Raw genomic sequence first — 5,201 nt, forward strand, 5'->3', positions numbered from 1 at the left:
TGTGATCAGGTATAACTTACAACTTCAAGTTTAGTAAAATCTTAATCTCTCTGCTGGTGGAAATTTCCCTCCAAGGAACTATGACCTCTAATCCAGCACAGCCAGTGTTTATCAGGATAGGAAGTAAAATTTGTATAATTGAGTCAAAGGGAATGATTGATTTCCATTAATTCATTAAACCATAGCTTTGGGAAACCTAGCACCACATACTACATTTTCAATATGTATACTGCATCAGCCATAGTGGATGGTTGGCGGCCAGTGCCTCAGTGGTAAGATGAGCTTAAAATTACATATATATAATACATATATACTATATATATTGTGTTCTAGAGCATATTATCCCTCCTATGCAGGATGCTAGTACCTTCGGTAGTCTTTTAGGGGTCTTTAATCATTTCATTGGACCAGAACAGTTCAGTGTATGAAATATGGTGTGACAAATAAATTCCATGGTGTTTCACCTAAAGACATCTAGATGTGAGACAATTTTGTGAGGAATTTCATGGCAGTAAATAACAATTCTGCAAATCTTCTGTTGGCGGTACAGGCAGAGGCCTTGCATACAAAAAAGGAGAAAAGACAAATCCATTTAGTTAATTTTTAAAAAGGAATCCAAGGATAGCTGTATGTTGGGAATCTTATCTTTCTATGAAAATTAAATGATCAAGTATATTTCCTGCTGATCTGCATGCTAGGAAAATGTTCCTTCACTATTATTCTTTAGTTCCACCCTGAATATGGCTTCAGTGTGGCAGCAATTTATCTTCAGCTTATTCTAAGATGGGAACCTGATTCATCTGTCAACTGGATATGAGTTTTTTCATCATTCACCAGTTGCATGGTGAAACTCCATGAGGCTGGGCATCAGTGTAACAGAGTTGGGTGATGGGGTAGACTAGGCCACTCGTTCATAGTATTTACTTGTGCCTTCTTTACACATGAAGTTCTTATCTCAAAAGTATCATTTACATCATATTGGATCCTTATATCTGAGAATATTGCTTTTTTTATGGTCAGCTCCTTTCATATACTCCTGAGGCTGGCCACTTGATCAGAAGCTCTATGTCTATTAGAGTTTGGTAACAAGTAAGGTTCTGCTTTGAAAATGTTGAATAGTTCCTGTTACATAAGACACAGCCTTTCTCTCAGCCACAGCAGTCCGCACTGTGAGTCTTCTATTGCAATCTGTGTTAGACTCTATATAACAACCTCATCTATAGTCGATATAGCTCTAACATCACTGGATTGGCTGGCTGACATAGCCCATGCAAGAGTGCAATTTTAACCATGACCTTGACCTGCTATAGAGCCCTCTAGTGCATTATGTACAACTCAAAACTTGCAACATTTTGATTCACCTAAATAGGTCCAAAGAGTTATTAGTTTTTATATTACTCATTTATTCCCAGTCTGTGCCTCTGTTCTGTCTAGTCTCTATTTTATGGATTTTTTTTCTAATTCTATTTTTTTTTTACCTGTAGATGTATCACAGGGCTCAATTCTTACTTCACTCTTACTTTCACTCTCAGTTCTTAATTCATGCTCATGCGTTTTATCACCATCGCCATCATGATTTTCACTTGCTCAAGCTTGTGAGCTACATATTCAACAACCAATTGGATATTTCCTTCTAGTTGTTTAACAGAAAAGTGAACAAAAGTATTTTAAAAAAAACATATCATATTACATTATACTTTTCTCACTCCAGAATAGAATGCAGAGTTCTGGTAGTGGATATCTATATCTATCTATCTATCTATCTATCTCTATCTATCTAATCTATCTATATTTAAAAGGGCATTTGTTAAGTGCTTAAGAAAAGAAAGACCAAGGTAAACTCAATCACTTCATATATAAAATATATTGTGTATGGCAGGAGAAGCTACTCTTTCTTTAGCATGTTTGTTTGTGAATTATGTTTATTAAAGCAGTCGGTTGTTTTTAATGTCTTTGTTCAACATGGCCAATCTTTTTCTTTCCTTTTTTTTTTTTTTTTTTTTGTTCTATTTTTGCAGCTTGGTAATTCTGCGTGCCATTGTTCCTGCCAAGCAGGTTATAGCATTGTCATATTGCTAGAGGTCATAATTCAATATATATTTTAAATGTTTACACTTTCTCTCTTTGTTAGTTACCCCCATTTCACCTTTTGTATATAATGTTTTACAGGAATGCTTTTGGATTTTATTTGTATTTATTCCCTGTAAATCTTCAGCCTAGTAGGCAAGTGAACTAATAACCATCTCTTTATTGCCTGAAGACTGGCTGGCTTCCAGTACCTCATTGTTAGCTGATCTGTTTAGTCTTTTCATGTTATTTGTTTAATAGTATAATTTTTAAAAGACCCGCTGAACACCGCTGTTTTTGATGTTTCTCCTAATAGAACTACTACATGGGTACAATAAGATATGTTTCGAAGGTCAGAAACAAAAGCATGAGAATAAGCCAATTGAAAATAAAAATGTGTTGTTAAGACAAAGTTGTAATTCTGAAGAAATACATAATTTTGGTCAGAGCTAAATAAATAAAAGATGTATATCCATTTTCTGTTATTTGAGACAGTTTTTTTAAATCCTTGTCCATATATTTAAGTCCTTTTCATATGAAATACTATTGTATTTTTTCCTTACTTATGTTTCTGGTATTTTACTCAGTTTTCACAGAGTGAACATTGTGAGCTTATATCATTTTTACCTGCTAGAATCCATTTGTATTGAAAGAAAACAGTTAAGTGTTATAAATATTTTATTTGGGATAATCTTATTTAACAGATGAGAAATTTTCATCCATATGGTTTATTCCAACTTATTTTTTATTTTAATATGTCTGTTTTTTGATAGAAACAGCTAACTGTTGCACATAATATTCCAACTAATATATTTAAAAAGCCCTCAGGATTTATATTCTTATGGTTGTTCTCTATTCTATGTGCTTAACTTTTACTAAGTTATTTAAAAATTACATTAAAAACAATACTGTTATTTAACACAGTTGACAGGATCATCTTTGGCACATAAAAATTGGTTGGAGTTCAGTATTCTGTGAAATGCATGCAATATTACTCCCACATTACTAGAATAAAAAAGTATAAAATTAAAGTCTTGCATAAGCTCTTGGAGTATAAAAAGGTTTAGATATAAGAGGCTCAAATGATAATTACCAAAGCACAAAACAGTTCATTAATTACATAGAAATAATAAAATTTGTAAAATGATGAAATCTGGAAAGTGATGAAGGAGAAAAGGGGGAAAGTTTGCTTTTATCTCTTTTTCTTAGGTATGCATTATAGAAGGAAAAGAAAATGTAAGAACTTGGGAAATGATTTCCGTCTCTTATTGTAGTCACTTGACTTCTATGGCCCTGTTGCAAGATGAATGCTGATGACTAAATCCATGTGGGCTATAACATCATTAAAAGCTCACTCTTGGCAGCTTTAGAATCAAAGTGGAGAAAAAAGATCTCTTTGGTTCCAGACACTCTCCTGAAAAAGAGGAAGGCTTATCAGGCCCTTAAAGCCACTCAAGCAAAGCAGGCACTTTTGGACAAGAAAGAGCAGAAGAGAGGAAAAGAGCTCAAGTTTAAATGACTGGAATGGTTCCTACATGATTCCTGGAGGCAGCAACATGACAGGATGTGACTTAGATGACCAGAAATAAACCTCATGGCTTGGAAGTGCCAGATAAACATTCCTTGGCCTTTGTTGTACACATCAAAGGATTAAGAGTGAGTTCACTGGTGTAGAGGACCATTGTAAAGCCTCACCTGCAGATTTTCAGTGGTATCTTTGTCAGAGTGACCCCACCAGACCATAAAAATGCTGCATATAGTGGAAACTTATGTGAACTAGGGATTTCCAAATCTGAACTCTTTCCGGGAACTCATTTTGAAATGTGGACAAGCCAAGATCAAGAATAAAATCATCCCTGGTTTGCCTGGTTGGCTCAGTCACTTAAATGTCTCTTGATTTTGGCTCAGGTCATTATCTCATGGTGTTCCTGAGATTGAGCCCTGTGTGGGGGTCCATGCTGTCAGCTTGGGATTCTTTCTCTCTCTGCCTTTACCCCGCTTACTCATGTGCATGTGCATACTCTCTCTCTTTCTCTCTGTCTCAAAAATAAATAAATAAACTTAAAAAAAAATAAAACCATCTATTTGACAGACAACACAGTGATTGAGGAGTACCTGGGAAAGTATGGTGCTATTTCTTAGAAGACCTCTTTCATGAAATTGCCTTTACGGGGAAAAATTCCAGGTGACCTCTGAGTTCTTATGTACTTTCTATCTCTCAGTGGCCTGTCATGCTACCAGGAATAGAGTGGGCTTCCTCATGGAAGTGGGCTTAGCTGCCTAACAAGGTGAACGCATCAATCAGCTCTCTAGGCAGCTGAATTAAACCCAGAATATCTGAAAGCACAGCACGTTGGAGGCATGTGTTTTATCTTTTAGAATTGTTATTTTCTGCTTTATCTTCAGAAACTAGAGTGAGGGGCCAAAGAAAAGATGATGATGCTCCAGGCAGGCACTTCTCATCACAGCCCAGTTCCAAGGAAAAGTTCCAGTGTGTTTTCTGTGTTGAATTCAGCAAAGGACTCATGCCATGGAAGAGGGAGTCCTGCTATGTCACATCTCCAGCCTGGGGATTAACATTGGTAAATGAATTCCTAAGCATGAATACAAGACAGCAGTGGACCAAGCTCAAGAACGTACTTGAAACTGGGGGTCCCCAGGACCTTGTTTTGGAAGGAACTTGAAATACAATTACAAAGAAGAACACAAAGACACCACTCTGTTGTCTCTGCTGTGAATCCACGTTCTAACTTTTCAGTGACAGATTTGCGAGTTCACAGATTTGGCTGGCACTGAAGTACATCTGGTGGCTTCCTTATCCTAGCCTGCCATTGGCTTAGTCCTTTTCTCTAGCTCAGGATTTTACTTATTCTTGAGTCTATGAAAAGGGAAGGATGCTTTCCCAGGAAAATAGACACACTCAAATTTTTGTGTGGAAGTTCATACATAGACCTTCTTCGGGACTCATGCACCTTATGTGAGGAAGTCCAGCACTATATGGACTGATCACCTGGGCCCTAACCTTGTTAGTCTCCTCTGGTTTCATGTCCTGTGCAAGACCAAAGCTTACCAATACAGTTTATTTCCCTTGGAGCCAGTTCGGTGTTTCCTACTAGAAACAGAGTGGTAGATTC

At 36.5% G+C, this 5,201-nt stretch overlaps 1 pseudogene; it reads left to right on the forward strand.

Annotated features, from left to right (window-relative positions):
• Nucleotides 1-247: 247 nt before the first annotated feature.
• LOC125922421 (60S ribosomal protein L7-like 1) lies at nt 248-4,393 on the forward strand (annotated as a pseudogene).
• The last annotated feature ends 808 nt before the right edge of the window (nt 4,394-5,201 follow it).

Source organism: Panthera uncia, chromosome B1 (assembly GCF_023721935.1).
Source record: "Panthera uncia isolate 11264 chromosome B1, Puncia_PCG_1.0, whole genome shotgun sequence".
In the NCBI taxonomy this organism is placed as follows: domain Eukaryota; kingdom Metazoa; phylum Chordata; class Mammalia; order Carnivora; family Felidae; genus Panthera; species Panthera uncia.